Source organism: Mirounga angustirostris, unplaced genomic scaffold (assembly GCF_029215605.1).
Source record: "Mirounga angustirostris isolate CCGP_5_RB_7025 unplaced genomic scaffold, mMirAng1.0.hap1 SCAF_12, whole genome shotgun sequence".
Taxonomy (NCBI): Eukaryota; Metazoa; Chordata; class Mammalia; order Carnivora; family Phocidae; genus Mirounga; species Mirounga angustirostris.
The window spans coordinates 73,833,510-73,856,291 of NW_026991720.1; the positions used below are offsets into that span (position 1 = coordinate 73,833,510).

At 36.0% G+C, this 22,782-nt stretch overlaps 1 pseudogene; it reads left to right on the top strand.

Moving 5' to 3' along the window:
- Positions 1–375: 375 nt before the first annotated feature.
- The window catches only part of LOC123840788 (60 kDa heat shock protein, mitochondrial-like), a 54,441-nt pseudogene continuing 32,034 nt past the window's right edge, over positions 376–22,782 (top strand).

The following is a 22,782-nucleotide window of genomic DNA, read 5'->3' on the forward strand; positions in this document are numbered from 1 at the left end:
CCTCTGTCATTTTCCGTGAGACAAAGAGCAGCCCTTGCCACTCTTCCAGAAAAGCATGACCTACAGTCATTAGATCCACTAGAAATTCAAGGGCAAAATTTCTACATTTGAAGGAAAGATTCTAGGATTGTATCTATTGTGTAAAATATGGTAAGAAAAGGGATTTTCTACCTCCAAACTGACAATACCGTCCCATTTATAAAGGTAGTAATTACCACCCCATCCATTCAGCCCACAGGTATGTATAACTGTAATGAATATAGACATTTTGCATTCATCTAAACTGAATACATTTAAATGAATACATCCATTGTGCATTAGACAGAAAGTACCTTCATTTAGCCATTATTCCTGCTGTAACTACTTATTGTAAAAATGCAATTAATAGTGTCTGACGTTTCATTTTCTAATATAAGAGAAATCGATGAAAAATGTCAGGTAAGTAAGTTTTCTAGAAAGTTGCAAGTGACATCTGCTCAATTACAAACCATTTTTTAAAATTCAATATTTCTAAGAGTTATTGAGGGGAGAAACGGTCATTCCGAGATGCTGATCTACATGTTTCGCCTTTGCTTGGGAACTGACTGCAAGTGTGTTCCCTTAAACAGATTCAGGTGATTGTCAAGTAAGTTCTCATTCCCAGGCCTTCTCTGTCTGTTCTGGGGCTAATACTCTGTATGGTTCTAAAAAATTGTGTTTACATTCTATATGTATTAAAAACAGGCCCGGAAACTCCCGAAGTGATGGACTGAAGTAGTATAATGGCAATGGCTTTAAGGACATGCAAGCCAGATAAATGCCAGTTCCAAGGACATTGTCTCTGTTTTCCTGAATGTCTGCTATCAGGTCTGATAAAAAGTCTACTACATTTGGTTTACTTGTTCTATAACCCAGAGATGTTTAAAAAGAGACTGTGCTCACAAAGACACTTCATTATTTCAAACTGGCTGCTCCAGGGCTTCTATCTATTGCAATTCTAATAGGTAATTTACTTTCAAACTTTGAGAAAACTAGCAACTGTGAAAGAAGTATGCTGTACAGAAGCTCTGTACTCAAATCTTGAAATATTAACTGCAACCTGGGAAAATGTGTCAAAGAGAGGAAAATCTATTAAAATGCTAGTTTGGGAAAAAGGCATTCACATGAGCTCAAGGAAATGCTGTAAACTAGATAATGTTCATTTCAAGATCATAAAAAGATGTACAAAAGCCTGGCTCCACTGTCATATAATTTGGCAGAAATATTTGTCACTTATATTTTGTCCATTTATTATGATTCTCACAGAACTTTGCAAAATGTGGTTTAGTGCCTTCAGAAATCCCTAAAAGGAAAGTCTGTATACCAGTTTTATGGGTACACGCTTGCTTTTTTGAAAACAACCTAAAAACACTTGTCAACTGAAGTCAGAAACCCTGATTAGCTGGGAAAGTGTGGCCAAAGTCGATTTGTGTCATAATGGTGGTACCAAAGGTACATCCCACCCAGATGTGGCAAATAGACTATAGTCGTTACAGATTTTCACAGCTGCTTGAGCATTTGGAGGATCTGTACTTACTGTTAACTCCAGGACCAATTTAATAAGCCATACAGCTGTGCCCCAATCTATTATGTGTGTGTGTGTGTGTTTGCACACACATAGGTGTATGTGCTTTGGACAGAGCCAGTCTAAAGACAGAGCAAGCTACAATAAAACAGAAGTTGTGGGTCCATCTTAAAAGTAGTGGAATACAAAAGTGAGAATCATTATAGAAGCATGTCATTGGAAAGGACTTCAGAAATCCTTCTCCAGATAAAGAGATTTAATCCAGAATTTTTATAGTTTGCCCAGGCTGGTGTAGGATAAGTAGCAGGTCTAGGATGAGAACTGAAGTTCTTGACTTCTATCTTTGAGACCAGTGGTAGGGCAATTAAAACTATCTCTTCATTTGGAAAATGAGAAGTATAAATGAATATTCAGAGTCTTTAAGCTGATATAGATGTAGACATAGATACAGATATTCCCTTTCTTTTCTTCAACCACACAATCAAAATCTATTTAACAATATATTTAGAAAATTACGTTCTTGCTCTCGCAATGCCAGAAATGGAAAATTTTCAGTTTTAAACTCTCTTCTACAGAAGGAGAATCATATTCAAATATAGGACCCCTCTTCCCCTTATTCCCCTAAGCTTTAAAAAAAAAGCTTTTAGTGCTTTATTAATCCACAGATTGTTAGTTACTGAGAGTTATTGGTGATTGAGCATGAATTTAGCCAGTGCTAAAGACTGACTCTAGAAAGGAAGAAGCTACCTTCTTTTCCAATATTGGAGGGGTATCTGAGATGGAAAGGAAGAAAAAGCAAAAAAAAAAAAAAAGAAGAATTCATACCTCGGACTTTTTTTAAAAACTTTTCTATGCTACCCTTGAAGGAGTTTGGTGTAGGGTAAGGATTTAGTTGTGTTATGAAGGTTTGTATTAGTTACTGTGCTATTCTACTGTACAAGAAAATGTAACACACAATTCCTGTTTTCAAAGACTCTCAGACCACCTGAGGGGATAGAATTAATTCATAGATTGCAAGCCACAACACAAAGGGATATATAATTATTTGGTAGGGGTTTAAAGTGCTATGTGTATTTAGAGAAGGGAGCGAGCCATGCTGTTCTGTAATGTGCCTATATACCTAGGAGAATAAGCCTATTATGATAGAATTTGATAATGAGTCTCAATTGATAGTCTTGGATTTGACCTTTATAGATAAAAAAATGAATGATACTCGATGGGCCCTTTAATTCTGGAATTTAGGAAGGTACATAAAATATTGCTGAGAATGAATGAACCTACATTTTGTGATGTAAACAATGCAGATTTTACTCTATATACTAATAAACAAGAAGCCACCCAAACTTTACGGAGGATGTGATTCCTATGCCCCATTTCCTCTTCTTTCCCAGCTGGTATTATTTCTGATCAGTAGCTAAGATGGGGAATGATGTTCCTGTCTGTGTTTCTCCTCTGTACACTCCTTTGATTATTTTCCCAGAACATCTCTCTTAGACTTTCTGCTTCTTCGGTCACAGTCTTCACACAAAGCCTGGGTTCACTTTGAACTTCCAAAGCACAGCTAAGTGATTTAAAAAAACTGAATTCCTACAGACTGTTTCCCCTCCATCCATTTTGCCACAGAAAAGCCTGACCGGCCGCTGTCTGCTTAAATACTCTGGTTGGAATCTGTATCCTTATTCACGGCTGCATTTCAGCAAATGTCTATTTTGTATTAGCTGCAGTGACAGCAGGGGAGAGTTATACCCCTTTTAGTAGAAAAAAGTCTCCTCTATAATATAAACAGAAAAGAAAACCTTCCCTGATAAGAAACAACGATGCCCTTAGACTTTGAAATAAATACATTAGGCATTCCCTAGGAACAGCAGTGAAAACTCAGACAAGAGCATCCCTCGTCATTTCCTGAATGCCCCAATATCACAATGGCTTTACTTTGGATTTCCATGTAGGGAAGAATGCCAAGAGACAGGAAAAAAAGAAGTAAAACCTAGATGAGGAATACGGACAAAGACATGGAAGAAGAAAGAGAAAAGGGACACATGGGGTAAATAGAAGAACCCATATTCTCCCATGGAGGAGTGAGATAGAAGGCTAATGAGGAGGAAAGAATCAGGTTTATGGCAATGCAAAGTAGAATTTTAAAATAATATCCTGGAGGGGAGAAAAGGGATAAGTCATAAACATTTTCCTTAGTCCTAGGTAATTTTTTTTAGCCAAAGGCTATTTGTGGGGGGATAAAAGGGAACATAGTCCTTTAGGACTGTTTATGATTTGAAGTTTGTTTGTGGAGACTTGAAAGTATAGAAAGGTAAATAATATTTACATTGCATATGAATCATCTTTTGACCCTGACATTCTCGGACTGACAGAGTTCTTATCAGTGTTCCTCAATTGGAAATCTTCTGTCATGGGCTATTTTTCAGGAGTCCACACATTTTGTAGTAAATTTGTCTCAGTTGGAGACTTAAAGACCAGGACAGGAATTCAAAGATTAGAAATATTTATTAAGTTCTTACTGTGTTGCTTTTGGTCTGTTAGGTGCCACAGGAACTGCAAAAGACCCAAGAGGTATTATCCCTAGACTAAAAGAATGTATAGTTAGCTACTGGAGGTAAAACCTGAGGGAAATAAGGGAGCACTTCACATAATAAAGAGTAAAAGCATTTAGGAGGTAGAGATTGGGGTTAGGCATCTGAATCCTAACTCAACCTTTTGTAAACTCCATGGCCCTTCATTGCATCACTTAACTTCTGTAAAACAAGGATAAAAATGTCATTCTCACAGGATAATTGTAATAATTAAATAAGTTCAAACATAAAAAGCACCTCATACAGCTCCAGGCACCACAAAGAAGTCACATAACACTAAATAGATAGAGACAGAGAGAGGTGTATGTGAATGTATAAAATAAATACAGTCTCCAATGCTAAGGAAGTGGGCAAAATGCAATGGTGGAGCAGGAATGGTGTCTACGGAGGCCTCAGTTTTGAAACTAGTTATTAAAAATGGAGGACACAATATGTCCTTGTGGTTAGGAGTGTAGGTCTGTATCGGACAGCCTGAGTATAAATCAGACCTCTGTTCTTTATGTGTGTATGGCACTCAGCAACTCCAGCTGGATGTGTGCCTTCCACTATAAAACAGGAGTGTGAGATAATAGCAACTAACCCAGGGGGCCACTGTCCTCATTATGGAAACAAACCAAATGAAATCCTTGGCATTGCGCCAGCCTCATATTGCTCTTTGTTTGGTTACTTTGGGTGTATTTCCTAGGTTAGAGAGTTTGTTTTTCATTTTGTTTTTACAGAGTTTAATAGCAAATCGAAGAACACGGCATTGGATTTGAATGTGATATACCGTGACAGTTGAGGACAAACAATGGGCTGGTTAGAGTAGACGTGTCTGGGCTGGAAAAGGAGACTGGGAGAGAGTCCTTGAGGACTGCACCAAAAAAATGTTGCCTCCAATAGGGAAGGGGGAGCCATGCCTCCCATAACTGCCACCCAAACAATGTAAGTAAATAAAGAATGGGCCCACAAAGTCCAATAAAAAGAATTTCTTCCCACAGGAAATAGATGTAGTTATCTGTAGATGACAAGTTTTCCTTCCTATGGGACCTGTCTTTATGTTGCAAACTAAAGGGGGAAAATTCAATGCAAAAACAAGTGGAAGCTTTGGTCAGACACTTAATCATGCTCCTATGAGGACACTAGTGCCCTTTATTGCTGACTCTTTTATTTCCAAACTCCCCATGGCGCCATATTCCAGGTAAGTTACTTGTTAGTAATAATGTTCTTTGCATTAAACGTACATTTTCCTTTCTGTAAATAGGCTCTGCTTTCTACTACAGATGGCGAGCTGAGCTGGCTTCCTGACCTGGCCTTTTGCTACCATGTCTTTTGGATTTCTGCCTTTGGCACAAGTATGGATGGACTAATTTTCTTATGTACTTTTTTTGTTATGGAAAAAAAGCTTTAGATGTTTTCTGTTACATTTCTATTACTCCATAAAAAATATAATTTGAAAGTTTATCAATTTATAACATATAGGAATCTACCTGTCAGATAAACAATAAATAATCTTTACTCATTCTGCAATGGCACGTATTAAAGTCCACTACGTTTACGTGAAAATATTCCTTAGGTGTCATGACAAATAATCTCAAGGTCACTTTATTTTTTATTTAATACAAAACTTGTGCTACCTTCCAGTGCCTTTTACTAATTGCAATGTGACCTTATTTATTCTATAATGTTTCATTAAAAGAAAAAAATTCTTATAAATGGTATTAATATTGGACAGAAAAAAAGCATTCACTCAAGGTAACCACAAACTTGGAAGATGATTAGAAATGATTTTGAACATTGTACATTTTATTATTAATAACGAAATGGCAACGATCAATTTTTATAGGTTCTAACTAAAAAGGCTGTCCAGACACACCAAGTATTTTAGTTCTTTAGCAAAACTTTCAAAAAGACTTATGTGTGTGTATGTTTGTGTGATAGCATTTCCATAAAATATTCCCTTTTAACCTGTCTGCCTTAAATCAACTCGTTATTTGATCAACCAGTCATACAATCAAACATCAATTTGTAAAGGTTTAATTATCTGTTGATTATGTCAATTCTTCTGTTGTCCATTTAGTTAATATTTTCATGAAAACCTGGATAGTCTAAGGTCAGTGTTCTATTCATCAGTCTTTAATGACCAGATCTGTATGTTGAAACACACGAGTAAGATGTCATTATTTTACAGGTTTAGCAACGTCTAAGCATTCAATTTGCTAATCAGTTGAAGAACAATTGATTCAGATAGAAACGAGGTCATGTTTCTTTGGTACTCAAAACTAACATGTAGGAAATTTTCCACTTTCTTGTGTCCCCATTTAACTAAATCAAATTTAATTTCACAAACTTATGCATAAATTGTCTTTTCTAATATGGAGGAAAAAATCAAGAACCTAAGTGTGTTCTTAAGAGCTAACTATGAATTCTAATGAATAATCAAGTGACGAGTATATTAAATTAAGAGCTAAGATTCTTGTGTGTTCTTTGGTAGAAGACAAATTTGCAAAAAGAAGCCATCAAGAAATGGAGAGCCGGTGGTGTGACTAAAACTTGTACATATTTTGCATCTGCTTTTTATCCTCTTCCTGTCAGATTTTTCTGAGAACCTATATTAGCTCTAAAGGAATTCTTAAACTTGCTAGGGTCAGGCACTAAAGGCTTTTCATTCTGTTGTATTTTGTTTTGTGTGGACTAAGAACTGAAGGATTTGAAGCTGAATTCTTAAACAACTCACACGCCTTACCAAAAAGCTAGTTAAATACTACCGTTTCATTTTTTGTCACTATAAAAGAGTTTTCCTTTCTTAAGATCTTATATAAATGGAGTTGTACAGCATGTACTCTTTTTGTCTGACTTTTCACTCAGCATAACTGTTTTGAGTTTAATCCATGTCTATCACTTGCTCATTTTCATCATAAGATGGCATTCTATTGTATGGCTATCATAATTGTCTATCCATTCCCCATTGATGAGCATTTGGGTTCTTCCTGGTGGTACTCTCAACTGGGAAAGGGGTGAAAGGGTTGTAGGGATAGAAGGAACTATAAAGGGGCACTAGAAAACATTTGGTTATATATATATATATATATAAAATAAATACCTGAATATATATAAGATGATCTTGATTGTAGTGATGATTTTGTGGGCATATACATATGTCATAACTGATTAAACTGTACACTTCAAATATATGCAGTGTTAAAATATCAATGATTAGTCTTTCTAATTTATTTTCCATACTCCTAATAAGAATTCTTGATACTCCCATTGTTAAGAAAAGATTTGGGTAGATATTATCCCAGACATAACAAACATAACAACAGTGACACTTTCTCCCAGTATATAATTATTTCTTCTTTATCCCATTCTAAAAATAAAAAAAATATTTTCATAGGTTTGTATAAATGTCAAAAATAATTTTGTTGTCAGGTAAAATTTCATTCACACATTTACCTTTCCATAAGTAAGGTACAACTTACTGTGGAAAATACGCTTGTACTTCTAAAAATCTAGTTCAGATCTCTCTCCCTGCCACTTGGCTACAACATTTTTATTCTGCTCCCTACATGACGTTCTCAGGCAATTATTTTTTTCTCTTTTTCCATGTATCCTGTTTGGCCTGGTGATGCATTTTACCTTTATTTTATGGACGTGGTGGAGAATGCTTAAGCTCATGATGTGAATACTACCAAATGTCATTCAAATAATTTTTTAAAATAGATTTCATGATTCATTACAGAGATTAAAATATTACTGAAGTGATAACAAGTGGTTCAGTTGAGGAGATAGTTAATTCATATACCTTGTAGGCATAGCCATACAGCTGATGAGTTATTCAGCATTTGCTTGAAAGCAAATTCAATAACCTGATGGGCTATTCTTTTGTACTCTATTAGTGCTTATGAGGCATTAACAACATTCAGGTGACAATTTTGTGTGATACAAGATAATTTATTGTACCTTATGGCCACTTGACAGTAAATGCTGAACATCGTAGGAAAGCAGCAATGAATTATATATTGAAATTAACGGCTCACTTGAAAATTTTGTAGATTCATAAAGAATACTAAAAATTAAAATATTGACAAATACTGATATTAAAATTTCCAAACTTACTTTCGTGAAATACATATAACAATTTGGTATTGAAAATGAACATTTGGGGCGCCTGGGTGGCTCAGTTGGTTAAGCGCCTGCCTTTGGCTGAGGTCCTAATCCTAGAGTCCCAGGATCAAGCCCCGCATTGGGCTCCCTGCTGAGCAAGGAGTCCGCTTCTCCCTCTCCCTCTGCTCCTCCCTGCTGGTATTCTCTCTCTTGCTCACCCTTTCTCTCAAATAAATAAATAAAATAAAATCTTAAGAAAAAAAAGAAAATGAACATTTTAGGGACACATTGGTGGCTCAGTTGGTTGAGCGTCTGACTCTTGATTTCTTGTCCCCCTCCCTCTGCTCCCCCCACCCAACTCTCTCAAATAGACTCTTAAAAAAAAAGAAAATGAACATTTTACAAGTTTCGTGTAAATTGTGACTCTTAAGAACTTGGTTCTATTTAGGGTGATTTTTTAAAAAAATTCTGCCTTTAGCTAACATTTATCTTATCTAAACTGAACATAAAATTTTTAAAAGTTATTTATATTTATATAATTTATATATATAAATATATATATATTTATATTTATATGAAGAAAATGCAATAAATGGTGTGTGAGCCTGGTTTTGAGGTAGGAAACAAGGGAGACCTAGGGTCTGTACCTAGTCTTACCTCCAGCTAGATGTATGTGACTTCTCTCATTCTCAGCTTTCCTACCTTTAAAAGGAGTTTGGTTAATTGACAAGTTTCTTTTGAACTCTAAGATTGTACCATTAATTTTTTTCTTTTTGGAAGAGACTTCTTAAATACCAAAGTGTATGTGTGAGGAGGAAAACGATCAGTTAATAGAATATTTCTGACACTAAAATGTGAAGATGAGGAAAGAGTTTGGGGAGAGAGGAGGCAGAATTATTCAGGCTTGCAGGATATTGCAATGATAGAACCTGTAAGTGCTTACTTTTCCAACCCTGTGCCACTGTAGACAAAGCCTAGGGCACAAGAAGGCATAATACTATATGTCACCTGTCTCACATCCTTAAGAGTTAATAACATATCAAAACCTTCCAAATATCTTACGTCTAGTTATTCATGCCCAAATAAGGCATCTGATTATGTAATTACAATTTAAATGTGTTGACATCCACTTATTTAGCCTGTTTTTTTCCTTCTTTACTTTGTTTTTGCTTTCAATTTGTTTGGAACTGCCTTGTTTCTACTCCATGAAGATAAATGGCTGAAATAAATTAATGTAACATTTTTATTGATGTACCTTCACATTTGCAGAGTCCACTAGTGAGAAAGAATATGATGGACTGAAATTTGTAAGGTGGAAAATATTCTTCCAGTTAAATGAGCTTCTGAGTCAGAAAGCAAAAGAAAAAGATTTGGAAATTGAAAGGATCAATCTTGACCACTAAGAGTTAAAGTTAATTCCCTGCCAATGGTGGTGAATGCAGTGATTAGACGAGATATGCCTTTGCATACCTAATGTGGAGCTCTACACAGCAATGTTCCAAGTCTAGAGTGAAGAATTCAGCCACTTTCCAAAAAAATCAAAAGCCTCTGAAATTTGTGCTTTTGCAAATAAAATGCTGAGAGTAACTTTGGAGTTATATTCCAAGACAGTCATCAAGGTTGACAGAATCTATCAGATCTTGACAGAAAGATTTAGATTAGAAAGGCAGGGGCTAGAGAAGTTGGTTTGTCCATCAAGGTCCTCGGAATGATTGTTTCCTCAGAGTTTAAATTGCAAAGGGCTCTTATTATTTCTAAAGTGAGCAGAAGAAAAGTGATTTTCTCGGTTGCCAAAAGATGTATTTATAGATGTGACACAACTACTAAGTCATATCACTCAAGGCTCATGTAGGTGAACAAAAATATTGTTTTCTTTTTCTAAACATCTTTTTTTATTTTTATTTATGTTTTTTAAGATTTTATTTATTTGACAGAGAGAGACATAGTGAGAGAGAGAACACAAGCAGGGGGAGTGGGAGAGGGAGAAGCAGGCTTCCCGTGGAGCAGGGAGCCTGATGCGGGGCTCGATCCCAGGACCCTGGGATCATGACCTGAGCTGAAGGCAGACGCTTAATGACTGAGCCACCCAGGCGCCCCTGGGGTAATTCTTATAAAAGAGGATCATACAAATCTTACTATATCAAACAAGCAGACTTTCTCTATGTAAGAATAAAAATGTTATTCATAGTGACATATCTTCTTACTCAAAGACTAACTTTAAAGTAGCACAGAGTAAACTTGCTTTTTTTTTAAATTTTATTTTATTATGTTATGTTAATCACCATACATTACATCATTAGTTTTTGATGTAGTATTCCATGATTCATTGTTTGCATATAACACCCAGTGCTCCATTGAATACGTGCCCTCTTTAATACCCAACACCAGGCTAACCCATCCTCCCACCCCAATCCCCTCTAGAACCCTCAGTTTGTTTGTCAGAGTCCATAGTCTCTCATGGTTCGTCTCCCCCTCCGATTCCCCCCTTTCATTCTTCCCTTCCTGCTTTCTTCTTCTCCTTCTCCTTCTCCTTCTTATATAATGTATTATTTGTTTCAGAGGTACAGGTCTGTGATTCAACAGTCTTACACAATTCACAGTGCTCACCATAGCACATACCTTTCCCAATGTTTATCACCCAGCCACACCATCCCTCCACCCCCCCACCACTCCAGCAACCCTCAGTTTGTTTCCTGAGATTAAGAATTCTGAGAAATTCTTAAACTTGCTTTTAAAAAGTTCATCCCTGGGATGCCTGGGTGGCTCAGTAGGTAAAGTGTCTGCCTTGGGCTCAGGTCATGATCCCAGGGTCCTGGAATGGAGTCCCACATAGGGCTCTGCGCTCAGTGAGGAGCCTGCTTCTCCCTCTGCCTGTCACTCCCCCTGCTTGTGCGCGTGCTCTCTCTCTGGCAAATAAATAAATAAAATCTTTTAAAAAAAATAAATAAGGGATGCCTGGGTGGCTCAGTTGATTAAACATCTGCCTTCGGCTCAGGTCATGATCCCAGGGTCATGGGATTGAGTCCCACATTGGGCTCCTTGCTCAGCAGGGAGCCTACTTCTCCTTCTGCTGCTCCCCTTGCTTGTGTGCACGCTCTCTCTCTCTGGCAAATAAATAAATAAGATCTTTAAAAACTAAATAAATAAAAAGTTCATCCTTAAAAAGAATAAACCAGCAATTAGTACTTTAACTGTACTGTGTATAATGACATTTCTAAGATATCTCCATTTCCATTTCTAAGATATTTCCTAGATAAGCATCTAGGTTAATAGATATGTTTTGAATTGCCTCGTATGATTCTCTAGAGCAACTTGAGTCTTAGACTCTAAACATGGTAACATGTGGTTGGAGTAGCTTGCATGGAGAAGGATAACAGAATCATGCAAGCTAAGGACCCTGTTGATGAAATCCACGTATGCAGTAAAGGAAGAGTTGGGAGTATTTTTTAAATACCAGAAAAATAAAAAACAAGCACCAAAAAAGAATTATTTGTAAATACTGAAGTCGTGAAATAACACGAACACAGAACTCAAAGAGAATAGAACAAGAGAAAGGAACTGACATTTAAAGTTGACATACCCTATGTTAAATACCTTATAAAGACTATGTACCTTATAAAGACCATTAGATCATCCATGAAATGAATCCATAAACTGGATTCTGCAAGCTGCTCTACTAGGTCTGCCATTTCAACTCCTATTTATTAGAGGAATATTCAGTATATTGAAAGAAGACCAAAGGGTATTGCTTTAAATGACGTGTGTGTGCACGCGTGCGTGTTTGTGTGTCTCTGTACCTAGAGTTGGAGTCCTGCAATCCCTGGGCTTGTCCAGAGCACTCTTGAGCATCTCTGCTCAACGTGGATGCTCAGCAAGGCTATCTCCAAGGACCCTTTGCCTCACAAACTCAGTGATTCCATCATCCTATTCTGATCTTATTCCAAACCACCTTCCCTACATTTAATCTTAAACCAGACCAGCCTTTGCAGGATGGAACTCCAGGCAGTAGTTTGCCTGTTTATTGGAATTTGCTTGATTTCACAGAGATTGCAGCTCATAAAAAGGCTAACTGTATAAAAGGCTGGAATGAAGGGCCCACAAAAAAATTTGTCTTTGCCGTCACTCTTGCTGGCTTCCAAATGACTCAGGCCTCCCAGTAAGATCCCGAATTTGGAAGTTGCATTTTCAAATACCAGAAGGATTTAGACACGAATGTGCAGATGGCTGTATAAATAAAATGACTGTCACTGACTTATTTTTCTTCATAAAATGAGTGCTATGATTCTGGCTAATCTTGTCACAGCCATTTTACCATTAAAGCAGGCATTATTTGAAAATTAAGAGCATTCTATTTTTCATTCACATCTGAAATTTGCTCTATCTGAACTTGCAGATGTACTTAGAAATACAGGATTTGGAGCCAAATGGGAAAAAAATGAGTGAGTAGGGGAAAAACCCGCTACATCCTTTCTTCCTTAGAGGGAAAAAAATATATATTTTTTTAAAAAGAAAATAGTTTTATAGATTTTTTTTTTCCCTACCAGTATTACCCTGACTTTTCTCCTCATGGATTGGCAAACCAAGCTAGATTATTCCTTTGGAATTTTCCAGAGTCTTTTGTGTGCTCCAATATATCTTATATATAGTTGCCCAATAAATGATGTCATTTGGGTCACTTGCCTCGTGAACAAAATACATAAGCTTAATTCCTCCATGATCTGACTCTGGTAAATTTTGCAGTCTTATTCCTCATGGTGCTCTTATACATATTCCTATCAAGATAAATGACTCATTATTTACTCTCAATATCCATTCTTTTCTCTCCTCTGTACCTTTGCTCTAACTCTTCTTCCTGGAATGCCATTCTTATGCCTCGTCATGTTTATATTTCAGCCAACATTCAATACTGAAATCATTTGCTGTATCTATTCCATGAAGCCTACTATGGTCACAATTGCCAAAAACAATCCTTTGCCATGAGCCCCTATTGCTCTTAAATTCTTTTCATATGATCTGTGTCAATTCTTCATTTGCATATATACCTGGTCTTTAGTGTCTATTTCTTGAAAACAGAGATCATACCCATGTTTGGTAGGATTTAACACTTTTCCTAGTACAGAGTAGACACTCAAACTATACACTTTTGAACTAACATGTAGGCAGACAAACTCTACCTGTAGCCAAAATACAATCCTGAGCAGAATCAGATAATTGGTAGATCAAATCAAAGAATATGGACCAGCAATGCAAATGTTCCATTCAACTCTGATCATTTCTACTGGAAAATAGTTTTCCACAATCATGGCACAACTCTCTCTGCTACCCGCCCTTATGGAAACAGAGGCAGAGAAGGACTCAGGCTGTCTGCCTCTCTTAGTTCTCAGGAGGAAGAGGCAAGCTTTTTTATTTATAAAGTAAGTGAATTTCAAGAAAAAGTGAATTTACTACTCCCTCTTTTATATTATTTAAACATTGTGTTTCTGAGAGCTACTTGTAAAACATATTCCTCCTGGAGTGTTGGCCAACGATAAGATGAAATTATTTCTTGGGTTTTTACCTAGCACGTGCTTATCATGGACAGTAGCTACAACTACACTGGTCCTCTCTTACCATGTCTTGACTTCTATTACACTAAATTCTTCTCCTGCCACATATAATTCTCATGAACATTATAGGAGGTCGTACTTGTTGAATTTGGATTGCTGATAAGGTCAAGCTCAAATTAGCTTAGCCTTTCTTTAGAGAATGTGTTTTAACAATACCTCTAAGTGTCTCTTCACGTGTTATCAAAAATTTTGATTCATGAATGCCTCCCACACTACTATGCTTCTTAAAAACAGAATGAATAAAAGCAAGTGATTTAGTATCTATAATTAGGTAGCACACCACTGTAATAGCATCTTTAAGAAAGGGCAATTTCCTATTTGATCTTGTTTGAATTAAATATCATCTGCTCAAAGTTAATTTGTTGGAGTTTCTATTTGAATTTATCCTCAATTCAGAAAGCCTACAGGTTGAAATATTAAGAATGTATTCTATTGATTTGGTGGCTACTAGATAATAAAACTGGCACATAACAGGTCTCAGGAGGTTGTTCCTAGCAAGAACATTTATTAAAGTGCAACTTATTAACACATAACTTGCATACAATCAGGGAACAAATCATCAACTCAATAAGTTTTTACAAAGTGGACTGATCCTTTTAGCCAGCATGCAGATCAAAAGTGGAACATCATCCGTGCTGCAGAATACCCATCAAGCCCTCCCACAGCCCCTCTCCTGCAAAGATCATCAATCTAACTCGGTTACAGTCCAGCTTTGCCTATGATAGATACTATCTTAGAGCATTTGAGCTGCTATAACAAATATCATTCACTGAGTGATTTAAATGGCATTTATTTCTCACACTTCTGGAGGGTGGGAAGTCCAAGATCAAGGCACCAACAAATTCTGTGTCTGGTGACAGACCACCTCCTGGTTCAAGGAAGGCAATTCCACTTCAAAAGATATGTGGAAAATATTCAAAACAGTTAATGAGCAGTTCTTGCTGTGTCCTCACATGGGGAAAAGAGCAAGAGAACTCTCGGGTCTCTTTTATAAGGGCCCTAATCCCATTCATGAGGGCTCTATGGGCTCATGACCTAATCACCTCCCAAAGGACCAACTCCAAATACCATCACACTAGGAACTTCAACATATGAATTTTGGGGGGATGCAAATATTCAGTCCAAAACAGATAGATAGATAGATAGATAGATAGATAGATAGATAGATAGATAGATAGATGGATAGATAGACTGACTCATCACCACATGTGCTTTTGTATCTGGTTTCTTCTGCTCAAAATTATGGTTATCACACTCATTTATATTATTGCCTGTGATGATATCTCATTTGTTTTCATTCCTGTATGATATTCCATTATAGGAATATACCATCTTTTATTTAGCCATTCCATTTCTGAAACACACTTGAGTTGATTCCAGTTTGGGACTATATTGAATAGAACTGTAATGAATATTTTTGACATATCTTCTGATGTGAAATTACTGAGTCTTAGGGTATAAATATGTTCAGCTTTATTAAATATTTTATGTATAGGTTTAATGTAACTATTTTTATACTTATATAATATTTAGTAGGCTATAATAACTTACATTAAATTACTCAAATATCAAAATTTGGGTAAATATCAGTGATATCTCTATAGGAATTAATAAATACGGGGAAGAGAGATTACTCTCAATTGGTTGGGGTAGGATATAAAGTAAAATTCTCTAACTTTGAATCATGATTTACAGAGAGCCAGACACATGTTTCACCCAGTCAGGGATTAACTTTTTGGGTCGAAGAAGTAATACCATTAATTTCAGGTCCTTTGTTAAATAATGTGGAACAGAAAGAATTCAGGGATTAATTGATACCCCAGGAGGACTTATACAGCAGCCTCAAATTGTAATCAGTGCCTTGAATTGTTGTTTCTAGAAACCCTGGGTCTCCGTGGCACCACTGCAATCACTCATTACCTTCTGTTTAATGCATTCTCATCAAATACTGGGATAGAATTAGCTCTACTTTTCAAAGTTTATTCATTTTGAGGGCATATGAGGATGAAATATACACTACTGGCTCATCAAAATGTTTGCTTAAACTTTTATTCCAGTCAAAGGCCAATTCCAAAGCTAAGATTGGGCTTTATTACTTCAAAATCGGATGGAGGGGCAGGGGTGAGGATGGGGAGAAGTCTTCTTTAAATGTTAGATTATGAGTGAGATACAATCCCCTGAGTTTTGCTTAATCACAATGAATTCTATCTATTTATAAACACCTATATTTCAGATACCACGTTATAAATGTAAATTAAGTATGTTAAATTTGCTACACTGCTTTAAAACATACCTGTAAGAAATCTCCAAGTTTACTCTATTTAGGTGGCAAAATAATAAAATAAAAAGTGACTCTCCAGTTAATAAAACAGCTGACAAGGTGAAAGAGAAAAAGATACATTGGAGGGAAATAAATCAACAAGGAGTATGCTAGGTGACCTTCTATTTACAGACAGAATTGACAGACATAGGTACAAGTACTCTAGACATAATTTTTGCTTAACTGAAGAGTTTGACTGGGATATCTAGCTAAACATTTTGAAAGACAGACTATACCAACTGCTGTCACTTTCTCACTTCCTGTGTACTCTTGTTGCAAACTGGTACCCTTTTCTATCTTCTGCTGAAATGATTCTCCCAAAAGTCATCAAAAAATTGTATTTTCCAAACCAAATGCATCTTCCAAATCCTCATTCAGATATTCTTGTGTCCTCCATTTCTTCATTTGGTCTGTGAGCATCTTGGTTACCCATTCCTAACCTATCATGCTTCCTTTCTTTGACTAGTTTTATTTAAAATACAGCGCCACAAAATCAAAGTGCCCCTTCAGCTACAGGGTTTGATGAGACCACGAAGTCTTTTGACAACTATCCCACACTGTTAAGTCAATTACACAAGTCCAGTTCTGAAAGGGTCAGGCTTTAATCCTCCAAATAGCTGTTCCTGTGATGTCAAAACACGGCATCCCAGAATTTCTTCAAGTCTGAAATGACTCGATTATTAACTGGGGGGGGCGGGAGGGTGCAGTGTATTTTAAGATTAAGATCTAGACTTTGAAATTAGATGACCCAAGTTCAAATCCCATTTTTGTCACTATTACCTATTTTACTTTGAGCAAATTAATCCTTGTAAGCCCTGCCTCCCCCATCCATGAATTATGGTGCTGTTAATAACTCCTATCACATAGAGTTATTAGAAGGAAAAAATAAGATAATGGATATAAAAGCCCCACGTGATTCATACTCTTTAAACCCCAAATAATCTGTTGTTTTTGTTATTTTTACTATTTTTTGTTTTGTTGTTTTGTTTTGTTTTTAGGTAGAAATGGGGAGAGTATAAACACATTTAGTAAACTAACCAGAAACCAGAATTCAATGCAGGCTAGACACTATTGATCATTCATATAAACACCTTTCCTGGTATATTCTGTCCCATAGTTTTAATCTGACCATGAATAAACCCAGAATTTGATCATGCCAGATCTTCCAGGCTAAGTAAAGGAAGACACCCTAGGATGTTGGCTTATGGGCTGATTGTTAAAAGAGAAGTTAAAAATTGCTGGGCTCTTGAATGAGGGAAGACTGGCTGAGACAGAGGTGTAAATACTTCCTTCCCCCAATTCCCTCAACCTCTTCATTCCCAGTTCGTCCCCGGTATAAACTGGGAGAAATACACTTCTATTATTTCTGAATTCATAGCCTTAAAAAAATGACCAACCTGTGCTCAGGGAGGCCTAGAGGTAAAGCTACCTGCCATTTTTGTTCACTACTACAAAGAACAAGGACAAAGACATTAGAGAAGCTATAGTTTCTGTACCAAGATGTCTATTACTAAAGGAAATTGATGAACATGTTCCTCAATTAGGCAAATCATTCTGGGCCATGACATCAAATTTAGGGTATCACTACAACCTGAAAAAGATAAAATATCCATTTCCCCCCACTTTGAAATGAAGAGTAAAATTCTGTTACTAATCATACCTATTTCAACTCGATATGTGTTTCATAAGACATTTAATGAAGAAAATAAAAAATTTTGTGACTTCATTTCAAAGTCAGTAAATACAATGCCTTCCAAATAACTATTTCACAGATTTGTTCAGTCTGGGTTCTAAGTGTACAAACAGAAAGTTGAAGTATATATATTTGAAGGTCCCTGAAATTTGGCTTCTCATTTTATCCAGAGGCCTTTAAAGTTGTTCAGCAAAAACACCCTTAAATGGTCTTTAAAGAACCAATGTGAAGGCTTACCAGTACCTTCTTGTCCCCTCCAGGCCACAGGGTCTGAAGCCTAGGATGTGGTAAAGGCCTGTCCTAGCACACTGTCCTCTGGCATTTGAATACCTGACCTCCCACCACCCAAGCCATATGCTTATATAAATTACTCATATTTCTTCCCAACCTGTTTATGCATTTATTCTTGCTACTGTAATTATACTGTTTAATCGAATATGTTATAGTGATAAAATATAAGTTTGAAATGAAGGAGCGATTTCCACAAAAACCAGGTTTAATTCTTTGGAAAGGCTCAAGAATTGATGTTACCGAATTACACGTGAGGACAATGACATTAAAATATTGGGGGGGGGGGCTCCTGGGTGGCTCAGTTGTTAAGCGTCTGCCTTCAGCTCGGGTCATGATCCCAGGGTCCTGGGATCCAGCCCCATATCGGGCTCCCTGCTCGGCTGGAAGGCTGCTTCTCCCTCTCCCACTCCCCCTGCTTGTGTTCCCTCTCTCGCTGTGTCTCTCTCTGTCAAATAAATAAAAAAAATCTAAAAAAAAATATATTGGGGGGGAAGAGCACAAATCTAGAAAGATTTGGCATTCATATTGCTTCACAAGTAGTAACGAAATTCTCACTCTACTTTGAATAACCCAGAGAAACTAAGGATGGTGAATTAGGATGTTTCATGTAAGAAAAGATAATATGCTATCTATTCCAATAAGTAGATCCATGCTCAAAGGAAAGTATTTATCTCTACTATAAAAGGTGAAGGACTATTCTGAATTAAAAATCTTTACCTTTAATATGTGTCATGTCTCATAATTTCTGGATTTAATGGATAACTTTTTATTAACCAACCAACCAACCACAAGTCCCAATGGCATTAGCTAAGAAGGCTGCCCATTAGAACTTATGAGGCACAGAGCAAACAACATCAAATTCCCTTTTAAATGCATAAAATTAAAAAGTAATTTAGAGGCATTAGCACAACTATAGCTCAATCTTTCCTATTTTTTTTTCCTTCCTCAGTTTAGCTCTGAAATTTGCTAAAATAATGTGGTAGAACAGTTTGCTCACATATCTAAAAATAGCCACTTCAGGGATTTCATTTAACTTCAGAAGGTCTGTGAACAAATACTTACTTTCATGCTATTGGTTTGTGTTTTCTTAACAGGACTTACTACTGAAAAAGCTTATGGTAACCTGTATGTAAGTTCTATGAAGACAACAGATGGGAGAAATAAAAGAAAAATGTCCATCTTGTGAGAAGGTAATGAATGGGATAGTTATTTTCTCAATGGATAAGCCTGTTTCTGTTAATAAGATTTTTTAATTTCTCTAATCATTTCATTGAATACCATGTTAAATATGGAGTTTGGGTACTCAAAGTTAAGCACAACATACAGGTTTTGTTTGACTATGTCGTGTATGTTATTATTAAATCTTTGTATCTGTGCTTTAATAACCATTTTATTTTACTGGTATTGCTAGAAAAGGCCTTTTTTCGTGGTTTCTTTAGTTTGTATTTAAGATGCAATAAAACACGAGACTACTTAGAATAATAAGAGATTTTATGACAAGTTGTATAATTTAATGCTCACCACTTGGGCCCCTCATTTTTCTGTTTGAGATTCAAGCCTATTTTAATAATGAATGCCGTAATTTGTGTTCTACCAGAGCTGAAATATGCAGAGTTCAATGAACTCTAAAACATTTTTATAGTAGGACTTTTCTTTTATCCTCCTCATAAAAGTCATTCTTTAATTTTGGCAACTCTTATCCCAACTGTTCACAATCTTTTAAAAGCGTAGAAGCAAGTACACTCTGCATATGTTCTAACTTCCTTTGTTGGGAATGAGTTGCTTTGTTTAAAATACAACTTGGTGATTAAGTTTCATGCTTTCTTGATGCATAGAAACTCATTTCATGTTGAAATCCCAATATACAAAAATGAATATTCCATGAAAAAATGTCATGCTAGGCAGTATAACCTGAAAGCTTTGCATTTGTAGGAACCAGAGGATAGAATACCCATCCAGCACTTCTTTCTTTTTTTAATATTTTATTTAAATTCAAGTTAATTAACATATAGTGTATTATTAGTTTCAGGGGTGGAATTTAGTGATTCATCAGTTGCATATAACACCCAGTGCTTATTACAACAAGTGCCCTCCTTAATGCCCATCACCTAATTGCCCCACCCCCCACCCACCTCCCCTCCAGCAACCCTCAATTTGTTTCCTCAATTTGTTAAGAGTCTCTTATGGTTTGTCTTCCTCTCTGATTTCATCTTATTTTATTTTTTCCTCCCTACCTCTATGTTCCTTTGTTTTGTTAAATTCTACACGAGTGAAATCATATGACAATTGTCTTTCTCTGATTGACTTATTTCACTTAGCAAGATGCCCTCTAGTTCCATCCACATCATTGCAAATGGCGAGATTACATTTTTTTTGATAGCTGAGTAGTATTCCATTGCGTGTATGTGTGTATATATACATACATATATATATATATATATATGTATGTATATATATAATCTTCTTATCCATTCATCCACCGATGGACATCTGGGCTTTTTGCATAGTTTGGCTATTGTGGACATCCAGCACCTCTTCTGAAGAATTATGCAAACTATGATGGCATTGTGAAATCACTTCTTTGACAGAAAATAGCCACCAATAATCTAAAAGTTATTTTATAAATAAACATAATGTAATTACCTCTTCTTTGACTTTTTAAAATATGAAAACAAATTTTCCTGTAAGTTCAGTGCTAAAACTCCTGTCTTGGATTACTCCTCAGCTGCAAGTCAGAGAGATTTCTGAATTCCAAAAAATATTATTAAAATCTCCATCATTGGACAATTGTGCCCAAGAAGGCTTCTCATTTCTTTTAATTATTTTCCCTATTCTGCTTTGCAATTTTTTATGTTTTTGTGAAATGTAGGTTTGTAATTATTTTATCAATTCAATTTAACACCTTCTCAAATTATTTCCTATTTATCCTCCATGCCCTGTATAGACCTCAGACATTTCATTATCTGTATAGTGCATGTCACATTAGTAGAATACCTAAAATTCAGATGTAACTCAGTGGCAAAAGGAATGGCCTAGTTATACGTAAAGTTCCATATTGGATAAAAGGCAGAAAAGCACTATAAAAATCAAACTACTTTTTCTTTTTTTTTTTTTTTTTGTAGCTTTCTAGTTGTAGTATAAGGGAGAATAATCTGTTTGAAACACAAGCTTTGAATCTGGGAGACCTGAATTTAAATCCTGATTATTCTACCCATTAGCCATGTAACAACAGGTAAGTTATTCGATTGTAATAAGCTACCATTTCCTCATATTTTTTAAAGATTTATTTATTTGAGAGAAAGAGAGAGTGAGCTCAGGGGGAGGGGCAGAAGAAGAGAGATTCCACGCTGGGCACGGAGCCCCATGTGGGGCTCAATATCACGACCCTGTGATCAGGACCTGAGCCAAAACCAAGAGTCAGATGCTTAACTGACTGAGCCACCCAGGTGCCCCCCATTTCCTCATATTTAAAAATAAGGTAGAAATACATGTTGTATATGGCTGCTCTAAGGATTAAATGACAGAACATATATAAACTATGTGGTATAGAGCCTGACACACTGAAAACACTTTGTAAACTGTCACTATTAAATTTTTGTTCTCATTATTTAGCATAGAGACCAACGGTCCTAAATACCTAAAGGTTATAGACCTATGGTATCAATGTCCAATACAGTAAAAGAGGATTGTACTGTGCATCTAAACCATCAAAATTATATTCTTACAGTCTAAGAAAAGAGAGATGTTGTTAGAAACTTTAGGAAGTTTGTCATCAAAATAGTAAAGATAAGGCCAAGTGTGGAATTGAATAAATACCGAAAGAGAATATCTTTTCAGTATTGTTTAAAAACATGATGAAGATTGTTACTGGGAACATCAACATCCAGAATGACAAAAAACATGAACCACGTACCTACTGTGGCCCTATGAACACACCACTCAAAGAGCATCACATAAGCTCCGAGGTCTTCTCCCTGAAATCATACCTTTCAGTCTGTGACAACAGGAATGGGATCGTTTTAATATTTTGCTAGTTCATAAAATATCTAATCTATCAAAGTTTATTTGCTCACACTTTTTCCTAATTCCCCATGATACTTTCCTCAGAAATGGAAAGAGGTAGGGCACTTGTGAGATCACATGAGTCTTGACATACAACTACAATTGGCTCTGTTTAGTATTTCTCAAATTGCTGACTTTGGGAGCACAGTGCCACAGGGTAGTAATGGGCAAGGATAAAAGGTCTTTTTGCAGTTATTCTCAGGGTCATTTGTATGCTAATGTCAATGAGACCCTTCTACAGTAGATTATGCAATATTATCAAAACTCATTTGATAACAAAATGAGAATTTTGAGTGACATACTTTATCTATTTTTTAAGATTTAAGTTTTTTTACATTTTATTGAGACATAATTGACATATGATACTGTATTAGCCTAGGCATACAACATGATTATCTATCTAAATAAATAAATAAATAAATAATCCCTACAATAAGTTACCATCCATCACCTCACATAGTTACAATTTTTTTCCTTGTGATGAGAACTTTTAAGATCTACTCTATCAGCAACTTTCAAATATAAAATCCAGTATTACTACCTTTGAGTGATATATTTTAATGTTCTTGAAGAATGCTTGAGGAAGCATTGTT